This window comes from Pelodiscus sinensis, chromosome 1 (assembly GCF_052426305.1).
Source record: "Pelodiscus sinensis isolate ZL-2025 chromosome 1, ASM5242630v1, whole genome shotgun sequence".
Lineage (NCBI taxonomy): Eukaryota > Metazoa > Chordata > Testudines > Trionychidae > Pelodiscus > Pelodiscus sinensis.
This window is the reverse complement of record NC_143052.1, coordinates 1,666,620-1,681,664: the sequence shown is the minus strand read 5'-3', so window position 1 is coordinate 1,681,664 and position 15,045 is coordinate 1,666,620. Positions and strand designations below refer to the sequence as shown.

At 56.2% G+C, this 15,045-nt stretch overlaps 1 protein-coding gene across 2 annotated transcripts in view; it reads right to left on the bottom strand.

The window, feature by feature from the left end:
* Nucleotides 1-15,045, bottom strand: part of LOC112547409 (C-type lectin-like) — a 416,253-nt gene that overhangs the window by 170,067 nt on the left and 231,141 nt on the right. The gene's annotated exons all lie outside the window — the stretch shown is intronic.

Genomic DNA, 15,045 nt, shown 5'->3' with positions numbered 1-15,045 from the left:
AAGAAGGGACCAGGAAGGACGTATAAAGAGGCCATGTGGTCGACGCCATCTTGGTTCTCAGCTCAGCACTTCATCCCAGAGGCAGCACTGCAGGGATCGAAGAGCCGGAAAGACCTGTGAACCCATCCTGATCCTAGGATGCGCAACAAGGACTTTTAAACCAGCAGCTGTAACATCTCTGCTAGAGCCTGCATTGAGAACTGGGAGATTCGGTGCATGTAACGTACTATCCTTTAACAACCTCACTCTCAGGCTTTTCTTTATTGTGATAATAAACCTTTAGTTGTTAGATGCTAAAGGATTGGCCCAGCGTGATTTGTGGGTAAGGTCCAGAGGGTAAATTGACCAGGGATCTGTGGCTGGTTTCTTGGAACCGGACAGAACTTGTTCGGGGTAGGTGGGATTGGGTGCTAGGACCCCCCCCCTGTGTATGAGGCCCGGGGCCATCTGGGGCACAGATATTGCTGGGGTGTTGGAGGGGTTTTGCTCGTGAGGCTTCAGGCAGGCAGCTGAAGCGCTCTGTGGGACTGGTTTGTGGCCTGTTTGGAGAGGTCACCAGTCAGGGGCTGTAAGGAGCCCCGGATTTGAGCAATTCGCCCTGAGCGGACACCCTCAGCTGTGCCCGGACCCGGCCTGGTCAGTCACACAGGCCTTCAGCCCACAGGACAAGGTGGAGGGGCAGAGCTTGTTTTGGCCAAGAAGATTTGCAGTTTAAACCTGAAGGGCACAACTGCAATGGGGTGGGGCCAGAGAAGGGGCATGATGGAGAATGTCAATATTCACCTGAGATAGGATTATTCTTGTTACTGATGTTAATTCTTGTAACCAATGGATTATTGTGGCAGAGAATTGTAAGGGTATACAATGGGCATGACCTTATGGAAATACCATGTACTCTGTCCAGAGATGTACCAAACCACAGACGGTATGTAAAGGGACATTGTGATGTTGCTAGTTCATGGTTAATGCTTGTAACTGGTCTTGGAACTTTTTACAGGACAAAAAGGGTTCAAACCAGCAGGTCCTGTGTGGAAAAGGGAAACTGAGGCACGCCACCATTTTGTTTCTGGGGCTAAGTGCAAAAATACCTACACGGTTTGGGGTGAGAATACCTGCATTCACACAGTGTTAATTGTTGTTTGGGGAGTTGCCAGAGCTAGCCTGGATAAATTCACTATTTTCTTCAGCTCTGGGCAAAATCACCTGACACACTTAGGGTATGTCTACACTACCCCGCTAGTTCGAACTAGCAGGGTAATGTAGGCATACCGCACTTGCTAATGAAGCCCGGGATTTGAATTTCTCGGGCTTCATTAGCATAAGCGGGGAGCCGCCATTTTTAAATCCACGCTGCTTCGAACCCCGTGCAGCGCGGCTACACGGGGCTCAAACTAGGTAGTTCGGACTAGGTTCCTATTCCGAACTACCGTTACTCCTCGTGAAACCTAGTCCGAACTACCTAGTTCGAGCCCCGTGTAGCCACGCTGCACGGGGTTCGAAGCAGCGGGGATTTAAAAATGGCGGCTCCCCGCTTATGCTAATGAAGCCCGAGAAATTCAAATCCCGGGCTTCATTAGCAAGTGCGGTATGCATACATTACCCCGCTAGTTCGAACTAGCGGGGTAGTGTAGACATACCCTTAGGGATCATGCCGCAGAAGCAGATCCAAGTAGCTGTGGTTCTTACCAAGTTCTACCTTGGGTTGGTGAGACAGTGCAAGGACATGGTTGTCAATAGGCAGACCTTGCAATAATGAAGCCTATTTTAGGCAAACTGGGTTCTCATACACTGATCCGGCTCTGTATTGTTGTTTCTAACATTGGGTTAGAACATGCGATGACACAGAGCCAGAACATGGGGAGGCCTGTGATGCCCTCAGTGATGTTACTGGCATCACTTCCTGCATCAATTTTGCATTGGGAGTATCACATTACTGGATTTTGAGGGAAGCAGCCAGATCACTGCTGCACCCATAGGTGGGAGTGTTGGCCCCAGAAGTGGTATAAAAGGGGCCATGTGGGGTGTTGACTAGGAGCTCACTGTCTGCTAATCCTATGTACGCTGTTCATGTGATTGTAGAATGTCTGTGTGTGCAATTATTAGCATGTACTTGTATGGATACTGAATATTTCCCTGCATGTGGTTGAGCATTGGACAGGGCCGGGCCTGTGGACATGCTAATTAGCGAGGCCCTGTGGGACAATGGCTCTCAATGGGCCAAGGACACACCTAAAGAATGGGGGCTGTCACCTGAGAGCTGCCAGCAGGGAACACAGGGATTGGTCGCTGGCCAGGTGACCTGCTGCAGCCAAGAAGGGACCAAGAAGGAGGGATAAATAGGCCATGTGGCTGACTCCATCTTGGTTCTCAGCTCAGCACTTCATCCCAGAGGCAGCACTGCAGGGATCGAAGAGCCCGGAAGACCTGTGAACCCATCCTGATCCTAGGATGTGCAACAAGAACTTTTAAACCAGCAGCTGTAACATCTCTGCTAGAGCCTGCATCGAGAACTGGGAGATTCGGTGCATGTAACGTACTATCCTTTAACAACCTCACTCTCAGGCTTTTCTTTCTTGTAATAATAAACCTTTAGTTGTTAGATGCTAAAGGATTGGCCCAGCGTGATTTGTGGGTAAGGTCCAGAGGGTAAATTGACCAGGGATCGGTGGCTGGTTTCTTGGAACCGGACAGAACTTGTTCGGGGTAGGTGGGATTGGGTGCTAGGACCCCCCCCCTGTGTATGAGGCCCGGGGCCATCTGGGGCACGGATATTGCTGGGGTGTCGGAGGGGTTTTGCTCGCGAGGCTTCAGGCAGGCAGCTGAAGTGCTCTGTGGGACTGGTTTGTGGCCTGTTTGGAGAGGTCACCAGTCTGGGGGCTGTAAGGAGACCTGGATTTGAGCAATTCACCCTGAGCAGACGCCCTCAGCTGTGCCCAGACACGGCCTGGTCCGTCACAGGACCTAACCTCCAGGAATTCGTCTAGTTCTTTTTTGAACCCCATTAAAGGTCCTCACAACATCCTCTGGCAAGGAGTTCCACAGGTTGACGATGTGCAACATGAAAAAAAAAAAAACCCTTTTGTTAAACCAGTTACCTACTAATTTCGTTTCGTGACCCCTAGTTCTTATATTGGGGGACTAAGTAAATAACTTTTCCTTATTCACTTTCTCCTCACCAGTCACAATTGTATAGGCCTCTATCCTACCCCCCCCCCCCCCCTTAGCCTCCTCTTCTCTAAGATGAAGAGTCCAAATCTTTTAAATCTCTCTTCAGATGGGACCCGTTCCAAACCTCTCATCATTTTTGTGGCCCTTTTCTGAATCTTTTCCAAGGCCAAGAGATCTCTTTTGATATGAGGCGACCACGTCTGTACCCAGCATTCAAGATGTGGGCGTCCCATGGTTTTATAGAGAGGCAATAAGATGTTCTCTGTCTTATTCACTAGTCCTTTTTTAAGGACTCAAACACTCTGGCTACATCTAGACTGGGATGATTTTCCGCAAATGCTTTTAACGGAAAAGTTTTCCGTTAAAAGCATTTGCGGAAAAGAGCGTCTAGATTGGCACGGACGCTTCTCTGCAAAAGCACTTTCTGCGGAAAAGCGTCCGTGCCAATCTAGACGCTTTTCCACAAAAAAGCCCCAATCGCCATTTTCACGCTCGGGGCTTTTTTGCACAAGACAAATCTCAGCTGTCTGCACTGGCCCTTTTGCGCAAAAGCTTTTGTGCTAAAGGACTTTTGCCCGAATGGGAGCAGCACAGTATTTCTGCAAGAAGCACTGATTTCTTACAGGAGATCGTCACTGTTCTTGCAGAAATTAAAGCGGCCAGTGTAGACAGCTGGCAAGTTTTTCCACAAAAGCAGCTTGTGAGGGGGTTGACTCACCACCGCAGCACCCCCGGCCGTCTGTCCTCGACATTAGCGTCTTTGGCTGGCCGGGTTCCTTCCCTCTGGTGGTGTTTTCCCTCTTTCCTCCAGGCCGTGGCGTCCTCTTCAATACACTGCCCTCCGGCAGTGCCCACGTCAGTCTCTGAGCCCCCCTTCCGGGGGTAGTTGTTCCTCCAGCAGGCTGTGCTTCAGACCCTGCAGTCTGGGGGTTTGCTTGGCCAGAGCTTCCCCCAGCCCTGCCCTAGCTCCAGGGAGCCTCCTACTCCCCCAGCAGCCAGGCCCTCACTGCCTTCCCAGGGAGCAGCCGCCCTGCTCTTATATAGCTCCCAGCTGGGCCCTAATCACCTAAAGCAGCCTCAGCTGGGGCTAAACTCCCAGGCCCTGCTCAGGGCTGGGGTTTGTCCTTAAAGGGCCAGTGCAGGGCGAACACCCTGTCACACAGCTGCTTTTGTGGAAAAACTTGCCAGTCTAGACACAGCCATTGTGTTGCTTTTCTGACTGCAGCTGCACACTGAGCGGATGCTTCCAGAGAACTAGCCACAATGACTCCAAGATCTCTCTCTTGAATAGACGTACCTATGTTAGTCCCCATCATATCGTATAGGTAGTAGCCCAATGTCTGTGACTGTAACACTGAAATGCTGGCTGTTGCCTCTGCGTGACGCTGTTGCCTCCTGCCGTGGTGCTCAGGTGACTTCTGCGTCGCTCAGTCAGGCCGCCGCATGGGAGCAAGTGGTGCACGCGGCTGTTTGGGCTCCGCGGTCCCCCAAGTGAAAGGCAGGAGGGGGAAGAGAAGAGAAAGAGAGAGGCAGAGGGAGAGGCAGGAGGCGAAGGAGAGCTGAGAGAGGGCAAGGGGGAGGCAGGAGGAGGAGGAGGAGAGAGAAATGTGGAGGAGAGACCCGAAAATCCCATCTTATGACGGGCTATTGGCTAGTTGTGTATAGTTGGGATTGTTCTTTCCAATGGGCATTACTCTGCATTTATCAACATTCAGTTTCATTTGCCATTGTGTTGCCCAATCTCCTAGTTTGGTGAGATCTTTTGGAAGCTCTTCACAGGCTGCTTTGGTCTGAACTAACATGAGCAGTTTGGAATCATCTGCTAATTTTGCCACCTCCCTGTTTACCCCTCTCTCCAGATCATTTATAAATAAGTTGAATAGGATGGGTCCCAGAACAGACCCTTGGGGGACCCCACTAGTTACCCCTCTCCACACTGAAAACTGACCATTGATTCCTACCCTTTGTTTCCTGACTTTTAACTAGTTCTCAGTCCATGAAAGGACCTTCCCTCTTATCCCAAGGCAGCTTCCTTCGCGTCACAGCCTTTGGTGAGGGACCTTGTCAAAGGCTTTCTGGAAATCTAAGTGCACTAAATCTACTGGATCCCCCTTGGCCACATGTTTGATGACCCTCCTCAAAGAACTCTAGTAGATTAGTGAAGAGGAGTTCCCTTTAGAGAAACCATACTGACCTTTCCCCACCAAATTATGCTTCTCTCTGTGCTTGACAATTCTGTTCTTTACTATAGTTTCAACTAATTTGCCCAGTGCTGATCTTAGACTTACTAGTCTGTAATTGCCAGGATCTCCTCTAGAGCCCTTTTAAATATTGGTGTCACATTGGCTACCTTCCAGTCATTAGGTGCAGAGGCCGTTTTAAAGGACAGGTTACAAACCACAGTTAATAGTTCTGCAATGACCCATTTGAGTTGTTTCAGAACTCTTGGGTGAGGCCATCTGGGCCCGGTGACTTGTTACTGTTCGTTTATCAATTTGTTCCAAAACCTCCTCTAATGACCCCTCAGTCTGGGACAACTCCTCAGCTTTGTCTCCTAAAAAGAATGGCTGAGGTTGGGAATCTCCCTTTTGTTCTCAGCGGCGAAGACAGATGCAAATAATTCACTTAGCTTCTCCGCTACGACTTTATCATCCTTCAGGGCTCCTTTAGCATCTCCATTGTCCAAGGGCCCCACTGGTTGTGTAGCCGGCTTCCTGCTTCTGATGGACTTAAAGAACATTTTGCTGTTACTTTTTGAGTTTTTGGCTAACGACTCTTCAAACTCCATTTTGGCTTTTCTTATTACAGATTTAACAGGGATGTTCAATTTAATTATATGCTTATCACTATTTCCAAGCGGACCAGCTACAGTCACCTCTTGGACCAGCCCCTGTGCTCCACTTAGGACTGAATCAAGAATTGCCTCTCTCCTACGACTTAAGAAAACTTTGCCAGAACTTACAGTCAGGAAGAGGGAGGAGGTTTAGTCCAGCCAATAGTCAGCCTGGTCAGCTGTGAGCAGGGCAGCCCAGGGGGCTGTAAGTGAGGAGTTTAAGGTAGAAACTCGGGGGGGAGGGAAGCAAAAGGCTGATTTGGTGACAGGAGTCGCCTTCACTGTCTGCTTGAGGCTTGCAGCGCTCTAGGAAGGAAATTAACCCATCAATGACAGTGGCTCAGAAAGGCCCAGCGTGCTTCGGAGAAGCAAGATCCGACTGTGAGGGAGTGAACCCCCTACTAGGGGCAGCGCCAGAGGGGCAACCGGCCTTTCTCCTAGGGATGCAGGAGTGAGGGTATGTCTACACTACAGCACTAATTCGAACTACTTAATTCGAACTAGGCCTTAGTCCTCGTAGAATGAGGTTTACCTAGTTCGAATTAAGCGCTCCGCTAGTTCCAATTAAGTTCCAACTAGCAGTTTGTATGTGTAGCGCCTGTCAAAGTTAATTCGAACTAACAGCTGTTAGTTCGAATTCACTTTGTAGTGTAGACAGACCCTGAGAGAGACAGAAGGGGGCAAGCACAGGACACAGCAGAGGAAACAGGCTGCGGGTGAGAGCGAGCGGCTGCCAGCCGGGGGTCGCTGGCTGGATACGGATCAGACCATGGTCGGCTGCTGGGAAGAATCAGAGAGATGGGAAGTGCCAAAAGGAGTCAGAGAAAGTTCAGACTTGTCAGAGCGACGGCTGCCTGCTGTAGGAACCCTCCAAGGGAGAGCAGGCAGAGGGGTGGAGAAGGAGCCGCGATGGTGACCAGACAGGATACGAGTTACAGGAGGAGGCAGGATCAGCTCCTACTCCTGTAGATATTTGGAGCTTTTCTCCTTTGAGTCCTAGCGGTGGTTGGCCCTAGGAAGTCATGTGACCTCCCCAACTGGTAGGGGCCGGCCAGGCGACTTCCCTTGGAAGGGTGGGATGTAGAACCAGAATTCCCGCCCAACGGGGGAATCTCCAAGCGTGGGAAGCGAGCGGCGTCTTGGTCCATGGCTGGCGCGGCTCTCCAAGCGGAGGACTCGGGAGCCCAGGAGAGGAACCGCCCTGGCTGGAGGCCAAGCCAGAAGAAGAGCCGTGCAGGGGAGCTGGTGACACGTTTGCACTGAGGTTTTAGTGTGCGAATGAGCGACGTGTTTTCTGTTATTCTGAGCCTGTCATCCCCTGTGCTCTGCCTGTTCTCACTTACAGCCACTGAACCCCCTGCTTGCACTTCCTACAGCACTTTCATTTGCTGCCAAACCCAGTGGAAATTATTGTTGCCGGGGGGGGGAGCAATGTTCACATTCCCCCTTCGTTGCTAAAGGGGGCTGGCCGAATAATCATGTGGGGTTCTGATCCCGTTTGGGGGGCGGGATCCCAGGAAGCTGGGTCCTAAACTGCATTTTCCTCAGACCTGATGAGACTCGGTGTCTGTATTGCTGGGGGGGGCGGATCTCAGCTCTGGGCCTGGGCTGGGGGAGACCAGGGAGCTGATCCAGCAGGACTGAGCAGTGACAAGCCCCAGAGAGCAAGGAGGCGAGTGGCAGAGGCCTTGTCAGCCTCCCAGGAATCACCCCATGGGGTCTCTTGTGCCCCCCCCCACCCGTCCCAGAGCCTCTGCTCTCGTGGTGTCGGCCCCTGCTGGAGAAGAGAGAGCGTCCCTACACAACTGATGCTCAGGGGCTAGAGGAGGCTGGGTCCCCGCTGACCCAGGGAGCTAGTGCCTGGGATGTAGCAACATCTGGGTTACACCAGAGACACGACAGCCGAGGGACACCAGGCCCGCCCCTCCCTTCCTGCTACGCTGGCTCCACGCAGATCCGGTCCCCCCGACTGGGTCGGCATTCGTACCGTCAGCATCTCGCCCATCCTCCCCGCCGAAGGAAAAGGCTCGTGGGATGGGGAAGTAAAGGCGCGGTTGCCCAGGGCCGCTATGTGGATTCTGCCGCCATGGGACGCTGGTCCAGGCACAAGGCCTGCAGGGAGAGATGGGATCTCCCTAGCGAAGGAAGGGAGGAGCATCTCGCGGGCAGGCTTGCAAGCCGAGTGAGGCTTTGAACTAGGTTCATTAGGGACAGCGACCTAAGCCCCGAGGTAGGTGGGGACGTGAGATACCGGGAAGAAACACGAGGAGGAAGGAGCAAAGGGGAGGACCCTGATCCGAATGGAGAAGGCTGAGCAATCGGCTGCTTATCTAAAGTGTCCACACGAGTGCAAGGAGGCTGGGAAACAAAGAGGCTGGGAAACTTCAAAGTAGGAATAAGAGATCCTCCGGAAAAGGGCTTTTTTCCGGCGGATCGGGGCCAGTGTAGACGCTCTTTTCTGGCTTTTCCTCCTGTCTTGGGCCTTCCCGCCCCTCTGGCAGGAGTCACAGGACCGGCAGTACCGCTGCACGGCTGGAAAGATTCCCGGCCAATAGAAGTGTTGGAGCAGCCTCAGCCGGGTGCTCCGGATCCCCCGGTGGCCCCCAACGGGGACGTCGTGGGCCAAATACAGCAGCTTGAGGCGATGCTTTCGGGGGACGACCAGCTGCCGCTGGACCCCCCCCATGCCCTCGCCTTCCTGGGGGGAGCCACTCACGGAACAGGAGCCCACGCTCCCGCAGGAATCTCTCCTGGCCACCTCTCCCCCGGGGCCGAGCTGCACGGAGGCCAGCCTGGTCCCTCAGCCTCTGCAAGGAGGGGTCTGCCTGCACCTCAGCCTGGAATTCAGCTGCCGAGGCAGGGATCGGGACCTGTCCCCCACCTCTGCCTAGGTCCGGAGTCCCAGCCTGGCTGGACCCCGTGTCCACTGGGATGGGACCCTGAGGACGCTGCCAGGAGTCCTTCCCTGGACCCAGGTTGCCAGCCCCCCGCTGGCTCGGGCTCCGGGCAGTGACTAGAGCCCGCTGGGATTCATGGGGCCACTCCTCTAGGTCATTCCCCATCAGCACCTCGGTGGGCAAGTGCGGGTGCACCCCCACTTCCTTGAGACCTTCCTTCGCCCCCCATTTCAGATGCACCCTGGCTACAGGCACCTTAAACGGGGACCCATCTATGCCCTTCAGGGTCAGCTGCGTGTGGGGTAGTATCCGGTCTGGGGCCACTATGTCGGATCGGGCCAGAGTCACCTCCGCCCCCGTGTCCCAGAAGCCCGTCACCTTCCTACCATCCACCTCCAGGGTTATGAGGCACTCGCTCCGCAGGGGCCGTCCTGCCCCCACCCGATACATGGAGAAATCCACCTCCTTTGAATCAGACCTCCCAGGGGAGGTGCACTGAGCCTCCTTCCCCTCTCTCTGAGCTGAGGTTTGCCTGCCAGCCCCTGCCTCTGGGGCAGCCTGCCCTTCCTCCCGCCCCAGCCAGTTAACCCTGGAAAGTCCCCGGTCCTGGGACCTGGTGCACTGAGCCCTCTTGTGGCCTTTTTGCCCACAGCGATGGCAAGTTAGGCTTTGGGCTGTCTCTGTCCAGGCCCTGGCTGGTTCTCTGGGGCACAGACGACCTGTTCCTTGGGCTCGCCTCGTAGTTGACTCCCTCCGTCGCTCAGCCGAGATCCGGTCTCTGCGCGGTTCCCTTTCTCTCCGGGACTCCCGTTCACACCCGGACCGGCTCTCCGTGAACTCATCCACCAGTCTCCCGGCCTCCTGGGGGTTCTCTGGTCTCCGGTCCTTGAGCCACAGCCTCAGTTTGGGTGGGCATGCTTCATAGAACTGCTCCATCAGGACCAGCGTGAGCAGCTCCTCTGCGGTCTGGGCTCCGACTCCAGACACCCACTTGCGGCCGTATTGCGACAGGCGGGAGGCCAGATCCACATAGGTCTCCCGTGGCCCTTTCTGTACCCCCCGGAACTTCTTCCTGTACATCTCGGGGGTCAGCCTGGACTTGTGCAGCAGGGCCTCCTTGACGCGGTTGTAATCCCCTGGTTGTAGGTCCTCCAGCTGACTGAGCACTCCAGTCACCTCCTGGTTCAGTGCGGGGATGAGCTCCTGCAGCCAGTCAGCTGGGGGGACCCGTTGCAGTCCACAGGCCCTCTCAAAGGAGCTGAGGAACCCGTCTATGTCGCCCACGTCCTTCAATTGGGCCACCACGAGCCTCTCCAAGCGTCTGGCAGTCCTGGGACCCTGGGACCCATCCGCACTTGGCGCAGCCGGTGCCCCGCCGGTTCTCCGCTCTGCCATGGCCAGCTCATGCTGTCGCTGCCTCTCTCGGTCCTGGCGGTCCCTTTCTCGATCTTGGCGCTCCTTCTCTCGGTCCTGGCGCTCCCTCTCTCGGTCCTCTGCTTCCAATTCCTTGATCCGCAGCTGGATCTCCAGCCGCCGCAGCTCCGCTGGTCTGGCCCCTGCCCTAGATGGGCTACAGCTTGCAGGCCTCCTGGGGGAAGCTGTCTCATCTCTCCGGTGGGTTCCAGCGCTCCTTCCCCTCTCTGAGCCTGACACACTTTCAGGGGGGGTCTGGCTGCTTCCCCTGGGGACAAGATCCTGGCCCTGTGGCTGGTCATTCTCTTCCAGCTGGGCAATCAGCTGGGCCTTGGTTGCTTTCCACACAGGCAAGCCCCTCTCTCTGCACAGCCCCACCAGCTCTGCCTTCAAGAGTCGGGCGTAGGCCATCTGCCCGCTGGTCCCCTCGGTGCAGACTCACCAGTCTAGTGCTGCAGCGCCCCACGATTCCAGGGAACCGCTTCGCTCTGTCTCCAGCACGCCTGGCTCCAGGGCTCTTGCTTCTACTGCGCCTTGTCGCTCGCTGCTGGAAGCTCCATCCACGGGGTGCAGTGCATCCCACCCCTGACACCAGTGTGACGGCGCGTTGGGGGTCCCCCGTCTCCTGCACCCCGAGATGGCACAAACAGACTCCACCAGGCAGTGGAATTGAGGGTGGTTTATTGCTCCTCCAGGATACAGCACAGCACAGATGTAATCTGGTTACAGGAGCTGGAGCTAAGAGGCCTCAGTGCCCCCTTTGAGATGGGGGGATCCCAGCCCCCTCCCCAGTTCCTTCTTCCCTCCTTTCCAGCCAGGAACTAACTCCCTCTCCTCCAGCCCTGCCCCCAGCCAGGGCAGCATCCACCTTCCTTTATTTCTCTCCATGGGGGTCAGCTGGCCAAACCAGTTGGGATACCCTCTTTGCATAGTGACTCATCGCTTGTCTGCTCGGTGGTGCTACAGACAGCAGCCAGAGAGTTAGCAGGTTCCCCCCCAATATGTCACAAAAGGGATCTAGGGGTTATAGTGGACCACAATCTAAATATGAGTCAGCAGTGTGATGCTGTTGCAAAAAAAGCAAACATGATTCTGGGATGCAATAACAGGAGTGTTGTGAGCAAGACACGAGAAGTCATTCTTCTGCTCTGCGCTGGTTAGGCCTCAGTAGGAGTATTGTGTCCAGTTCTGGGCACCACATTTCAAGAAAGATGTGGAGAAATTGGAGAGGGTCCAGAGAAGAGCAACAAGAATGATTAAAGGTCTAGAGAACATGACCTATGAGGGAAGGCTGAAAGAACTGCGTTTTGTTTAGTTTAGAAAAGAGCAGATTGAGGGGGGACATGAGAGCCATTTTCAGGTATCTAAAAGGGTGTCATAAGGAGGAGGGAGAAAACTTGTTCATCTTGGCCTCTGAGGATAGAACAAGAAGCAATGGGCTTAAACTGCAGCAAGGGAGGTTTAGGTTGGACATTAGGAAAAAGTTCCTAACTGTCCGGGTATATCTACACTACCAGCCTAGTTCGAACTAGGGTGGTTAATGTAGGCAACCGAACTTGCAAATGAAGCCCAGGATTTGAATTTCCCGGGCTTCATTTGCATGTTGCCGGGCGCCGCCATTTTTAAATGTCCGCTAGTTCGGACTCCGTGCCTGCGGCTACACGCGGCACGGACTAGGTAGTTCGGATTAGGCTTCCTATTCCACGAGGAGTAACGGTAGTTCGGAATTAGGAACTAGGCTGGTAGTGTAGACATACCCTCAGGGTGGTCAAACACTGGAATAAATTGCCCAGGGAGGTTGTGGAATCCCCGTCTCTGGAGATATTGAAGAGCAGGTTAGATAAATGTCTGTCAGGGATGGTCTAGACAGTACTTGGTCCTGCCATGAGGGCAGGGGACTGGACTCGATGACACTTGAGGTCCCTTCCAGTCCTAGTGCTCTATGGTTCTATGGGCTGGAAGTAGCCCAGGTTCTAAGCAATTTGCCCTGATTTGAGCTTCTCAGCGGTGTCCCGACCACCTGTCGTATTACAGCAGCGTAATCAGCAGGATCCTGAGGGCTCCTCCGTCTTTGTCGTCGGTCCTGCTCTTGACTCCAGAAGCACCTTAGAATCACAGAACCCAGGGCTGGAAGAGCCCTCAGGAGCCACCGAGTTCAGCCCCCTGCCCAAAGCAGGACCAACCCGACTCAATCAGCCCAGCCAGGGCTCTGTCAAGCTGGGATTTAAACACCTCTAGGGATGGAGACTCCACCCCTCTCTAGGGAACCCAGCCCAGTGCTTCCCACCCGCCTAGGGAAAGAGTTTTTCCTACTATCCAACCTGGACCTCCCCTACTGCATCTTGAGCCCATTGCTCCTTGTTCTGCATCTGTCACCACTGAGAACAGCCTCTCTCCATCCTCTTTGGAACCTCCCTTCAGGAAGTTGAAGGCTGCAAATCCCCCCTCACTCTTCTCTTCTGCAGACTAAATAAGCCGAAATCCCTCAGCCTCTCCTCATAGGTCATGTGCTCCAGCCCCCTCAGCATTTTGGTCGCCCTCCGCTGGACCCTCTCCAGTGCGTCCACATCCTTTCTGAAGTGGGGGGCCCAGAGCTGGACACAACACTCCAGATGTGGCCTCACCAGAGCCAAATAAAGGGGAATAATGACACCTCTGGATCTGCTGGCAACGCTCCTCCTAATGCACCTAATATGCCATTAGCCTTCTTGGCTATAAGAGCACCCTATTGACTCATCTCCAGCTTCTCATCCACTGTAACCCCCAGGTCCTTTTCTGCTGAACTGCTGCTTAGCCAGTCGGTCCCCAGCCTGTACCAATACTTGGGATTCTTCCGTCCCAAGGGCAGGACTCTGCACTTGTCCTTGTTGAACCTCATCAGATTTCATTTGGCCCAACCCTCTACTGTGTCCAGGTCACTGTGCTAAGGACAGAGCCCTGGCTGGATTCGTTGACCCATCCTGACCCAGGACGTGCTCCAGGGACCTCTAAGCCGGCAGCCTGTCCCGTCTCTGCTAGGAGCCGGCACCAGGCCCTTGGCACTGATTGATGCAGGGAATGGGCTTTCTTTAACAGGCGCACGCTCAGCCGTTTGCATTTGTAAAACCTTTCACGGTTGGCTCGCAAGGAGGGGCCCAGCGAGCTGGTTTGGGTGAGGTCCAGAGGTAAATCACCCTCGGACCATGGCTGGGCCTGTGGGACCGGGGCAGCCTGAGGGAGTCGGTGGGACAGAAGCTGACTCCATTTCCAGGGGTGAGACCAGCCGGGGGCGGGGACGAGGAGGCGGCTGCCTCCGTGGTCTGTCCGTGTGTGGCAGCCGCAGCAGCCTGAGGGGGGAGAGGATCTTCCCAGTCTGCCCGCGGGAGGGGCCGCAGCCTGGGATGGCCAGGGATGGCGCCGTTGTCCCAGAGCTGGGTCTGGACACAGCGGGAGCCCAGACGGGGAGCGGCCCTGAGCCTGTCTGCTGGGGAGGAGCAGGATGCCCGGACGCGGTTCAGCCAGTTGGTCTCGTGGCAGGAGCCCAGAGGGCAGGTGGGGGGGGGGGGGCTGGTGTTTTGCCTGTGGCTGGGGCGTGGCTGGGAGGGGGTGACGTGGCTGAGGGCGCAGGGGGATCCCCAGCCCAGGCACAGGGGAGCAGGAGGGGGCTGGTGTTTTGCCTGTGGCTGGGGCGTGGCTGGGAGGGGGTGACGTGGCTGAGGGCGCAGGGGGATCCCCAGCCCAGGCACAGGGGAGCAGGAGGGGGCTGGTGTTTTGCCTGTGGCTGGGGCGTGGCTGGGAGGGGGTGACGTGGCTGAGGGCGCAGGGGGATCTCCAGCCCGGGCACAGGGGAGCAGGAGGGGGCCGGTGTTTTGCCTGTGGCTGGGGAGTGGCTGGGAGAGAACTGGCCCAGATCTGCCCTCCCGGCGCTGCCCCAGACCCCTGCTCTATTCCACCCGGCTCAGGGGGGCCTGGGCACGGAGCCCTGCCACAGGCCCTGGCATCCCGTGGGGGGCGGGAGGGTTCGGATCCCGCCTGCTCACCGGCCTTTGGGAGCCGCCTTTCGCTCTCCGTGGTGCCCTCCCCGCCACGTCCCGTCGCTCTCTGGGCAGTTCCTCCCCCCGCCCCATGGCTGTGGGGAAGGGCGGGCGAGACCTCGCTGGGGTGGTGCAGGCGGGGGGCCCCTCCTCCCCTCCAGGGGGGCAGGCCGAGAGCTTCCCAGCAGGGCAGGCAGCACTGGGGGCGGGAGCCTGGGGGCTGGGAGATTTGCTGGGGCCTTCGCTGTGGGACTGGCGGCATCTCGGGGCCAGTCGCACAATTTCGGTGGCTGTTGGGCGCCACCTGCTGTGTGCAGAGGGACCCCAGGGCCGGTCCGGGCTGCAGCCGAACTCCAAGGGCCTCGGGCCACCAACCGGGGACCCCTGGGGCTGCAGCTGGGACGAGACAGCAGCAGGAGACCCCCCCCCTTCTCGGAGGCTGGGCCGGGCAGCAGACAAGGGGACGTGCTGAGGGGGCTGTGGGGGGAGGACACCCCGTAGGCTGGGGGAAGGGAAGGGAAGTTCCCCGGGTCACACCACCACCTCCGGCAGGGCTGGGCAAGGAGCCAGGAGCCGGGCTCAGTCGTTTCCGGTGTGTGTCCCTGCCCGGCGGGGGAGTGTGTGCGGGGGCGCAGGCGGCACATCCCCTCCAGGGCAGTGCCAAAGATGGGGGGCAGCGCCCAGGCTGGGCTCAGGGGGTGGGCGCCACACGCCGGGCCGC